This window comes from Mauremys mutica, chromosome 2 (genome assembly GCF_020497125.1).
Source record: "Mauremys mutica isolate MM-2020 ecotype Southern chromosome 2, ASM2049712v1, whole genome shotgun sequence".
NCBI lineage: Eukaryota > Metazoa > Chordata > Testudines > Geoemydidae > Mauremys > Mauremys mutica.
In genome coordinates this window covers 225,110,591-225,123,099 of record NC_059073.1, presented here as the reverse complement: position 1 = coordinate 225,123,099, position 12,509 = coordinate 225,110,591, and the positions used below count along the sequence as shown (strand labels likewise).

The 12,509-nt window shown below is 43.2% G+C and overlaps 1 protein-coding gene across 1 annotated transcript in view; it reads right to left on the bottom strand.

Annotated features, from left to right (window-relative positions):
• The window catches only part of ZNF385D (zinc finger protein 385D), a 922,283-nt gene that overhangs the window by 684,405 nt on the left and 225,369 nt on the right, over positions 1-12,509 (bottom strand). The window contains exon 5 of the mRNA XM_045007121.1: positions 10,381-10,502. The gene's annotated coding sequence lies outside the window, so the exon portion shown is untranslated. The remainder of the gene's footprint in view (positions 1-10,380; positions 10,503-12,509) is intronic.

Here is a 12,509-nt window from a genome sequence, read left to right as displayed (position 1 = left end):
CAGGTTCCCCCCACTTTTATATGTTTCAATGAGCTTCCTGAATAAGTCCATATATCCTTGTTCAGATTTGCTCCTCCAGGTAGTAAGAAATAATGAGTCCATTAATAAAACAGGAAGATGGATTGCGAGCTTTATATTAATACAGGGGTATCAAGCTCAAGTGAATAGTTTCCCTCAATCTTATTGATCACAAAAGGGATATCTGTGTGTGTGTATTTATATAACTATATATAACTATATCTAGACATAGATATACAAGCACACACTGAAAAATCTATATGCTTCAAGGTTATTGAGATAAGCTCTATTTTATTACTATTATTATTATTAGCAGAGTAAACATTTAAACCAGAATAAATCCTTAAAATTTATACAAATGAGGGTGTGAAATCCTGGTTGTGCACAATCAGTCCATTATTTTTAGTAACTACTTTAAACTGTGGTGCACAGAAGGCTCATTTTGTTGCCTAGATGTAAGGCGCATAAAACATTCAGTCACTTTTACTGAATGGGAAAAAAATTAATAAATCACTAAAGTTCACACTTAAAAGGCATCTATTTTGTACCTCTTCAATGCAAAACATCTAATCCAAACTACATTAAAGTGTTTTAAAACCTAATTGAATCTGCGCTGCTGGCTTATCAACATTTTTATTACATTCTAAAATATTTCAATACACTTAAATTCGTTTAGACAGTTTTCTGTTCTCTCAGTTGCCAAACTTTCAGGTCAAAGAACTTTCATGTCTGAATTTGCAACACTAAATTATTTCAAAGCCAATAAGTCCTTGGAGATGTGTGGCTATGATTAAACTTAGCAATTCCTATGAACTATATGAAAAGTGTTGAAGCCAATGCCATTATCCTATAGCTATTATTTTATTCCTTGGGCCTTCACAACTATTTTATTATTAAAAATGTATTAAGGCTCAGTGCAATTGCTAGGACAAAAGCAAAATATTTTTAAAGGTAGAACTCTCAGTGCAATGTGAACAGATTATAAACACAGTGCTAGTGTCTATAATGTACATAGTGAATAATGAATCATAAAAGGTTTAGATTTTGTTTTTTAAAAGTAGGCTCCTCATTCTTTTTACATGATAATTTGCAAGTGAAGGAGTTTTGGTATATTACTGATATTATGTCAAGAATTAGACAAAATATAAACAAAGGAAATGGTTGCAGAAAAGTGTACATTTAACCCTACTTACAATGTAAACCTCAGATTAACTAATAGTGTTATAAATAGCCCCCATAAGAATACATTGATTACAAGTTCACCTCCCTAGATAATCTGTCTCATCCTGTCTTCCACTCATCACTCACACCATAATAATAATACTTTGGATATATAATGCCTTTCATCAGAGAACCTTGATGTACTTTACAAATGGAAGTATTATACATTTTAGAGATGAGGTAGCTGAGCTACTGAGTTGCTAATATAAATTTGCCCGAAGTCACACAGCAACTCAGGTACAGAACTGAAAACAGAATACAGGTCTCCTGACCCCCAGCTTTTGTCCTAACCATTAGACCTCATTTCCTCACTATCAGCCCATTGACTTCACTCCTGCCTTGTCTTGTCTTGGTAGGGATAAATTACCCCTTGTCCTCTTGTACACATTGTTGTGTATTTGGTTGTCATGGTTTTGTTGCTATGGCAACTGAGTTAGATTATTATGGGTTAGCTCAACCGGTTTCAACCGGCTGAGGAGCTCTCTGTAGATATGTAAATAAAATGGAGGTTTTGGTTAGCTGCCTGCTCTCTGGCCTCAAGTGATTGTTTCCTACACCGGCTGCCCCAAGGATATAACACTGGCGAAGAGGGTGAGACTCCGGTGCTGCTCCAGTAACAGAAGGAAGTAGAAGTCAAGGTAAAGACCAAACAAAGAAAAAAAGCTGCTTGTTTGCACTGACTGTGAAAGTGAAACTAAAAATCATGGCTACTCTGACCAGGCCCCTGGAGCCTTTTGATGAGAATACAGAGCAGTGGCATGTGTATACTGAGCGTTTTGAGCTTTTTCGTATTGCAAATGACATTACAGAAGCGAAGAAGGTGCCAATATTCTTAACTGTTGTAGGGGCTAAAACCTACTCTCTGCTACGCAGCTTACTACACCCTGTTAAGCCTGAGACTAAATCTTACAGTGACATTGTGGAAATCCTGGGGTCTCATTTCTCCCCAAAACCACTGGTAATTGCTGAAAGATATAGGTTCCACAAAAGAGACCAAAAGGAAGATGAAACAGTTGTACAATTTGTAGCCATTTTAAAAAAGCTAGCAGAACACTGTGAATTTAAAGAAATGTTACATGATGCCCTGCGTGACAGGTTAGTGTGTGGCCTGTACAGTGAAGCTATACGGAAGCGCCTACTGACAGAGGCTCAGCTTACCTTACAGAAGGCTGTTGATATTGCTGTCTCCATGGAACTGGCTACAAGGGAGGCACAATACATCGGTGCACCCCCTACGGTGCAAAAAGTGTCACAAGAACCGACCCACAAAACTGTGCAGAGTCAAGAATGTTACCGCTGTGGTAAGCCGGGTCACCAGGCATCAGAATGCTGGTGTAAGGACCTGGTGTGTCGACACTGTGGCAAAAAGGGACACATTGAGTGTGCCTGTAAACAAAAGAAAAAGAGGCCTGTGGTCTGGCCGACAAAAAGAGGAACCCTGCATACCCTAGAGCAGACCCAGGATGATCAAGGTGACACCTCACCGCAAGAGGAAGTGCCACTGCATGTCTTGTCTTTGGCAATGGGCTCACATGAATACTGGGTAACCCCGTTATTGGATGGCAAACGTATACGCATGGAACTGGACACTGGTGCAGCCGTCTCACTGATCTCCGAGACTGTGTATAAAGAAAAGCTACAGCATCTTCCGCTTAAGGCAACAAAAACTGTTCTGAAGACGTATACGGGAGAAGCTGTGCCTATGCTGGGCACTATTGATGTTAAGGTGGAGCTCAATGGACAGGTGGCTAAATTGCCACTGTTTGTGGTGAGAGGTAACTACCCAGCCTTAATGGGTAGGTCTTGGCTTGGGAAGATTCAACTGAACTGGGCAGAAGTGCACCGGATGACTAAAGAAGAAACCAGTCTAACCCCTATACTAAGGAAACATGCTGCTGTTTTTGGAGATGATTTGGGAAGTATGAAGGGAATCACTGTGACATTGAACATTAAACCTGGCAGTCCACCAAAATATCTGAAAGCCCGAACTGTGCCATATGCCATCAGGCCAAAAGTTGAAGCAGACCTGGAGCGCCTGGTCACCAATGGAGTCCTAATACCAGTTACCCATAGCTCATGGGCCACTCCTATCATTCCAATCGTGAAGAAAGATGGCTCTCTCCGGATTTGCGGTGATTTTAAAGTCACTGTCAACCCAGTGTTGTGTGCAGAGCAATACCCGCTTCCCCGCATCGATGACCTCTTCGCAGGCCTGGCTGGGGGACAAAAGTTCAGTAAGATTGATCTGAGTCAAGCATATTTACAGATGCACGTCGATGAAAAGTCCCAAGAGCTGTTGACTATTGTGACTCATAAGGGGCTTTATCGATACTGTCGTCTACCCTTCGGAATAACATCTGCTCCCGCCCTGTTCCAGAGGGCTATGGACCAGATCTTGTGTGGCTTGTCAGGAGTTCAGTGCTATCTGGATGATATCCTGGTCACTGGAAGAAATGAAGAGGATCACTTAAAGAATTTAGAGGCTACCCTACAAAGACTGGAAGAGTATGGCCTACGAGTTCACAAAGACAAGTGTGAATTCTTCAAGCCCTCTGTTGAATATTTGGGACACATCATTGATTCTGCAGGTCTTCATAAGGCCCCTGCAAAAGTTAAAGCTATTGTGGAGGCTCCCCCACCTCGAAATGTAAGCCAGCTGCGCTCGTTTCTAGGACTCCTGAACTATTATGGAAAGTTCATCTCACAGTTAGCCACACTGCTAAAACCACTTCATGAGCTCCTTGGGCAGAACAAGGCCTGGAAGTGGACTGAAGCCTGTGATGTTGCGTTTAACAAAGCTAAGGATGCATTGCTAAATTCTGAAGTTCTAACGCACTTTGATCCATCCTTACCACTGCAATTGGCCTGCGATGCCTCCCCTTATGGAGTGGGAGCAGTCGTGTCACATATTATGCCTTCAGGAGAAGAGAGACCTATTGCTTTTGCTTCACGCACTCTAAGCAAAGCAGAAACTAACTACGCCCAAATCGAACGTGAGGCATTAGGAATTGTTTTTGGAATTCGGAAGTTTCATCAGTACCTGTTTGGGCGAAAATTTACTCTTCTCACAGACCATCGACCTCTGACATCAATTTTTGGACCTTACACAGGCATTCCCCCATTAGCTGCTAGTCGTATGCAACGTTGGGCATTGTTACTTTCAGCACACACATATGAAATCAAATATCGGAAATCCACTCTACATGGCAATGCAGATGGCCTCTCAAGGTTGCCTTTGCCAGTCAAACACCAAGATAGTGCCCACAAGGAAATCTTCTACTTTGAACAGGTAGAGAATACACCCATCACTGCTACTCAGATAAAGAAGGCAACTCGCGTTGACCCAGTATTGTCCCACGTTATGGACCTGGTGATGCATGGAACATCTCGACAAACCTCTCTGGTCTCATCCGACCTTGTTCCCTACATGTCCAAGCGGACGGAGTTATCGGTCCAATCTGGTTGTTTGTTGTGGGGGAGACGTGTCATTATTCCACCACCACTGAGATCACAGATGTTAGAACAGCTACATTCCGGTCACTGTGGAATAGTGCGCATGAAGGAAATTGCACGAAGCTATTTTTGGTGGCCTGGACTGGACAGCGCTATTGAAGAGAAGGCAAAAGCTTGTATGTCATGTCAGGGTGTGAGGAATGCACCCCAGTGGGCACCCCTACACCCATGGGACTGGCCTGAAAACCCGTGGCAACGTATTCACGTTGACTTTGCTGGCCCCCTTGAAGGAAGCATGTTCTTGGTGGCAATAGATGCCCATTCTAAATGGCCAGAAGTCTCTATAATGCAGTCCACTTCTGCAGAGAGTACTATCCAAAAACTACGAGGACTCTTTAGTCGTTTTGGTCTGCCAGAACAACTTGTGAGCGACAACGGACCGCAGTTCGTTTCTCAGGAGTTTCAAAATTTTATGAAAACAAATGGGATACACCACATCACGTCAGCACCATATCATCCGTCCACCAACGGATTAGTTGAAAGATTTGTGCAGACAATGAAAAACGCTTTGAAATCAGCAAGGGGACAACACTCCATTCAAAAGCGTCTGGATACCTTTTTACTTTCCTACAGAAACACACCTCATGCTACGACCCACGCATCTCCGGCCTTTCTAATGACGACAGCTGCGCACTTGCTTTGATCTGCTGAAACCTTCTGAACCCCGACAAATTGTGCAACATCAGCAGCAATATCAAGTCATCAGACGGGCACCCAGAGCAAAAGACCGAACCTTTAGCCCGGGACAGCCAGTTTTGGTTCGGAATTATACTTCCAGAGCTAAATGGGTTCCGGCCACAGTCATCACTCAAACAGGACCTGTTTCCTACACAGTCCGGACTGCAGAGAATCTTACCTGGCGGCGACATGTAGATCAGCTGTTGCCAGGTCATGCCAGTCCTCAGGACCCATCTGCAGTTGAGGGGTCTGACTTCACCTCTTCTGGTGAGGGATCGAATCACGAGTCACCTGTTTCTGACTGTTCTCCTCCATTACTGCCGGCGGCTGAGATACCCCTTTGCCCAGCACGAGCTGATACCACCTCCTCACCTGTTCGTGCTGCGGACCCTGAGCCCCTAGTGCTTTTGGGTGCAATAACACCAGTAGTTCACCGTAATCCACCTAGAGACAGAAGACCTCCTCATCGGCTGGATCTTTAGCTAGGGCGAACCCACGGTTATGGGGCAAAATAATCCCCAGGGTTTAGCCGGGAATGGAGGCAGTCTACCCTCCTTCTCTAGTCTAGTGTGTGTTTTATTTAGGGGATGTTCTTATTAGGGGGGGAGGAATATGTTGTGTATTTGGTTGTCATGGTTTTGTTGCTATGGCAACTGAGTTAGATTATTATGGGTTAGCTCAACCGGTTTCAACCGGCTGAGGAGCTCTCTGTAGATATGTAAATAAAATGGAGGTTTTGGTTAGCTGCCTGCTCTCTGGCCTCAAGTGATTGTTTCCTACACCGGCTGCCCCAAGGATATAACACACATCCCAACACCTTCACACAAAAGCCAAGCCAAACAGCTTTTAGTTTTGAACAGTTCAGCAACATTTGCCCTCTCAACCCTCCTTATCTTTGTTCTCTGTGAAACTTCTGGGTTCAGCTCAGGATTGGAAGCCAAAGTGCCTAAATACCTTGACAGTAAAGGGATTTCCAGCTCAGACCAAAGAGGTTTGAGTGAAATTGGACTTTAGGGTGTTTATCCAAGGCAAACTGAACATGAATATCACACACAGCTGCTTTTGTCACCTTCCCATGACTCTCCACAACTGAAAGTCACTTTTTTATCAGTTGTGATGTGCCATCCATCAGACGTCCCTTTCTTCTTTGCCAATACACTCCCTGGCCAAATTCTTCACTGATTTAATGGGATGCAAGGGGCACCTTCTTTAAATCTTCCCTTAAAAATCTTCCTTGTCTCCTGCTCTCACATGTGACTCTCTGATAACTATGTGCTACTGTTCATAAAGAATACCATATAAAAATAAAGTATATCATGTTGTAGAGGCCCTTACCCCTCACTCACTCACAAGAACCCAATCTCTCTACGAATCTTCCAAACATTGCAGGTGTCCGCTTTTCAGTTCAATCGGGCAGTTTCAATCACCTTGCTCACCAAACACTCCAAGAAGGGCAGATTGAAGCCTGTCACTGAGCTTGATGCTCTGCCACCTAGCCCCTGAAAATGTCAGCAGAGCATATTCGCAGATTTACTGGTGTCAATATATTAATTTTACTACATTAATTAAAAATATGCAGGATATCTACTGAAAGATTTTCTCTTTCTCCAACCCTCCTTGACCACATTTAAGGGGGAAATGATCTCATGGGCCCCAATCTTTTAATTTGTCCGAGTGAGTCCTAGCTCTAGCCCCTCCATTCTCTCTTCTGTTGCTTTTGTGAGCAACCACTTATGGCACTACAAACCACAGGGGCTGCACCTGTCCCTACCTGTTATACAGGTTGCGTGGGAGGATACAAGTCTCATAGCTCAATCACCCTCCTGTGCACCCACAGGACCGCTCCAGTCATAAGTCTAATAACCACTCTGAGAATAGGAAGCATTATTACACATGTGGAAACTGAAGTAGTTTAAGAGAGGTTAGGGAGGAGACAACAACGCATCAGGCAGGCTGCTTAAAAGGGAATGACATTGACAGTTTTTGGCTATGGAAGGTCTAAGGTTGACCTCAAAGGGAAAAACAATTGTGCTTGTGTGTTTGTTTGTGCCTATTTATGTTTAAACAGAGTCTGGACTTTTAACAACAACAACAACAAAGCAGGGGAAAGTACTTTTCAGGCCTCTATCTATAGAACTATTGAAATGATGACATCACTAGCGCCTAGAGAGTGAAAGCTGAGAAACTGACAGAGGAAGGTATATTTTAGTCCAACTGTTCTAAAAACTCTTATTAGTTTTTAACAAGCATTTAACCTGACCGACTAGAGGAAGGACATCTTGTTTAAAGTGTGCTCTCCTCCTTCATTTGAGGGGAGAGAGTTAATGTACATCCCCCAAACCTGTCCTCCAGCAAATCCAGGGAACACCAGACTTGATGTTTTTGATAAAGCAAAAAATTATCAGAGGAAAGAAATCTCTTTAAGAAACAACACAACTGTATGAGGCTTTTGTCATATATCACAAAGAATTAAAAATACATTTAAAACAATTACAAGTGATTTTTTTAAATTATTTGAAAGTCATCTTTAAAGGGGGTTGCACAACATGAAGTTTGCCAGCAGGATCTGGCAGCTCTTCCAAGCTAAGGGCTTGTCTACACTACACAGTTAGGTCGACTTAAGTTACACTGCTGTACAGCCACCACTGTAATTAAACAGCTGTTACATGTCCACACTATGCTTCTTGTGTCGGTGAAGCGCAGCCACAATAGAAGCTCTTGCTTCGACACAGAGCAGTGCCCCATGGGTAGCTATCCCCCTGTGCAACTGGCCCCATGGTGCTTTGGGAAGGGTTTGCAATGCCTCCTGGGGTCAGGTGCAGTATCACATGATGAAGGTTTCTCAATCCCATCATTCCATGGGCATCCTACTAGATTGCCAGCTGTTTTTCAACTGCTCTGGTAACCTGCGAGCCAGCTATCTCTGTCAGAACATATGGATCCTGCACTGCTCTTCAGTATTGTGCATTATGAATACAAGGCTGCAAAGAAGAGCTCAGCGGGGGGCTGAGGGGGTATTTGGCTGGGGGATGCCTTGAAGGAGCATATTAACACTGAGCCACAGTACTGCATGTTGCTATAGAGTGCTGAGCTTGGCATTGTTTGTTTGCTCTGTGCCATGAACCTTGTAATGATTGCTGCGTGTGCCCAAAAAGTAACACATTTTAAATCACTTTTTAAAGTAACACTTGGTAATATGACCAAACTGACATTGCTGAACAGTAACACAAGAAGCCCACAGAAGTGGGGGGATTGGGGGCAGTGCATAGGTGCTAGAACCAGAGGTGCTGCTGCACCTCATGGCTTGAAATGGTTTCCATCACATACAGGATTTACAGTTTGGTTTAATGGCTCCCAGCACCGCCACTATACAAATTGTTCCAGCACCCCTGGGAGTGTTTGAGGGTGAGAGAGAGAGAGAGAGAGAGAGAGTGTGTGTGTTAGGGGAGAGTGAGTGCCTAAGCATGCTGTATCTTTTTTAAGTATAGCACTCACCAGCCTGAACTCTTATTCAGACAGCAGCCAGAAGCAACCAATCCTGAGGCAGAAGCTGGTGTACAGACAGCTGGTGTCCCCCTCCCCACCCTACCTCAGCTCAGTGGAGACCGGTACACCCCTGACATCAGCCCCCGCCTCCCTCCCTAGCTCTGCACAGCACGAGTGTCTCCCCCACCCGCACCTCAGTAGCAGCTCGCCCTGCCTGCCTGCAGCTGCAGTCCTAGTGCTGGGGAGAGCAGGATTTCTCTTCAGTGTTTGATTCCATGAGTCCCTCCCGCATTCTCCCACAGCCTTCTCTTCCCACAGACCGAGGAGATGCACCTCCTCCCCTGTAGTCCAGGCAGGAGTGTATTTGCTGCCAGGAGCTGGCATGCTCAGCTGGGCAGTAGCTATAGGGGCTCTCCATGCTGAGCAATTTCACCCCCAACACTTCCTGAGGATTTGAAAGGGGAGGGGCACATGCCTGTGTAGCTGGATACTGGGCAGCGGAGTTCAAAATGGTGAACAGAGCAGTTATGGTGAGCATTGCGGGATACCTCCTGGATGCCAGTTACAGCGACATAATGAACATAGTGTCTACACTGACACTTCGTCGATCTAACTTTGCTGCAAAGCTTCTTGTCAAGTTGGTTTTGTTTTCTCGGCAAAGCAGGAGAGTTTTGTTGGTGGGAGGGACATTGTAGTATGCACACCTCCATTGTTTTGTCAACAAAAAGCTCCATTTGCTGAGAAAACTGTGTAGTGTAGGCAAGGCCTAAATAAGGTTAAGCCTTGCTTGAATGGTTGACCTCTAAGGGTGCTAGAGGAGGTGGTATTAGTGAGGAAGAGATATTGAGACTAAAGCACTAGAGACCTGAGTTCTGTTCCTGGCTCTGCCACGAACCTCCTGTGGGATCTGGGGACAGTCATATGACCTCTCTGAGCCTCAGTTTCTCATCTGAGACAATACTACCTTACCCCAATGTGGTTTTGTGAAGACAAAATAACATTATATATCAGGTATTCAGACAAAATGATGAGCACCAAATAGAAAAAAAAAGGCCCTATTTAAATACAAATTTAATAAAGTAGGCCTGGGACATGAATGGTGGAAGGACAAACTGAAATAAGGCTGTTCACATGACAGAGAGCTCTCTTTGTAAATTCCCAGCCCTCTGAACACTTGCTCAGCTCTTGTCTGTGCAGTGGATTGTTTTGTTAAAGCTTTGACTCTAGTGCACAGGGCTAACCTCATAATAGGTCAGCTCATTTCAGTCTTCACCTACAATCCCTTCAGGTTAACATATCTCGGAAGACTGATTTTCCTCTCTGCTGGACAGACTGTAGGTACAGATCCTCAAAAGGTATTTAAGTGCCTTATTCCAATGGGAGTTAGGCACCTAAATACCTTTGGAGATCTGGGCCTTAGTGACTTGCCCAACTTAAAATAGGGTCAGATTCAGCCATTCTTACCTCACTCTGAGTAGTTACTCCTCACTCTGAGTAGTCCCCTTTTCCTCAGCGTTTGCACAGTAAGGTACTCCTCAGTGTGCATGAGGGGAGCAGAATCTGGCCCATAACACACTGGTAGAAACCTGGACATAGAATTTAGGCAATCAGATCCAGAGGTTCCTATTTTAGAGACCATACATACACTTTATTGCTTTGAAAGTCTGCACAGTATGAAAATAAGTGTTATGAGGGTGGTTTAAGCATTATATATGAGGGACTCTGCTATGGGCTTCAAAAAGAAATATAGCGTTCTGTGCAAGCAACATTTTCTCTGTATGTTCTGTGATGCTTGCTCCATTCAAGAGCTCATTGAGAATACAGGCACACAAATGTTCTAGGATACAGTTAGATTCATACAGAATCATGTTTTAGTGCTGCAGTTGTACAATATGTGGATGAGGACTTTTTATTGTGTTTTTATTACAAAGTACTGTGCCTAGCACAATGGGGCCCCAAACTGGCTGCAGCCTCCAGGCAATACTGTAATACAAGCAATGAATACTATCCCTGTTACTACATCTCATGTTAGGCTGACACTAGTACGCCATAGAGGATTATGTTTTGTGGGCTACTCAGAAAAATATCATTTGATCTTATCTCAGCCAAATGCAGATCAGTCTGAACTGTAGTTCACAAATACAAGTATTACTCAGCTGCAGTAGCAGGGCAGCAAACTTTTAAGTGACCCTGTCACAGCCAATTGGATTGTGCTAGATACTACAAGGATTTAATAATAAATATGTATGTACATATCTTAAAATTCAGCATTCCCTTGGAAAGCTCACTTGAATAGCTCTATAAATCCATATAAGAAAACTGGCACAAGAGTTGAAGGCACGTCAAGACTCACTTTTAGAAAACATTTGAAGCTGTGCAAGAAAATGACGACCAAATAGATAATCAGAAATGAGAAGCTGATGAATACTATATTACAATGTGCCATTCAAAACAGCAGGGAAGGAACCATCAGCCAAACAAATGAAAAAAAATCCCTTTGTAAACACTGAAAAACATCTACAGAAATGAGGCATAGCAAGGAAACACATTGGGAATGCACTGTACCGAACTTGTATAAAACAATGAGACAGATAATGAGCACAGTAAAACTCAGCAGAATGCGTAGGAAACTTACAAGGCTATTTCTAGTGGCAAAGGTATTAAATTAACCAGAAGAAACCAGGCTTATGGAGGGGAGAGAAGTGAGGAAAGCAATACAGAGAACTTTTAGAGAAACAAATATAAAATATCATTTACAAATGCAATAGAATACTGAAGAGAATAATATAGCATGAAACTTTAGGGAAGCCCAAACTATCTTTGAAATGTTCAAACTGCAGAACAAAAAGCACATTTGCAGCATCCTAGTAAAAAGTAATACAGCATTAAATGGAACAACTAACAGTAAGTCACTGGAAGAAATAAGAGTGAGAGGGTTGTAGCAGAAATATTTTTGAAAAAAATCAATGAAGGCTCATCATAGGAAAGTTTGTCACTCACAATGACCTAGAAAAAAAATATAAACTTAATCTACTTTGAGACTGTATATATATTTTTTCCCCCACAGACATTTTGTGGCTAAGTTGGGTATTTAGTGAAAGCAAGGGACCACTCACTATGCTGAGCCAGGAAAAGCTCAGTTATAGGAGGTGTGAGCTTCCCCAAAGTTCCACTAATATGTCTCAACCCTGACCCGCAACACCTCTGTCATTCCAGCCCTTGGCCTCTCTTAAAGGGAGATGCAACTGTACCATATTGTACTGTAGCAGTTGGTGGCTTTGTAAGATGGACAAATGTTTATTATAGAATAGGAATACAATGAGCAGTTAGAAGGGTTGAGGGGAACAGGGAAATCAGATTAGACGGTGGTTACCATTTGGGAGCCTGGAGTCATAACTCTGCTACAGATTCCTGTGTAACCTTTCATAAGCTGCCAAATGTGAAAGTGCCTCAGTTTTCCCACCTGTAAAATGGGGGAAACTTGGGGCATTTTGAGGATGAATCTATCAGACTTTCTCTTAGTACATTACAATTATTCTAGACCTTAAAAGTGCAAACTACTAATATTATTTTAGATGTTTGCCAATGTTTTC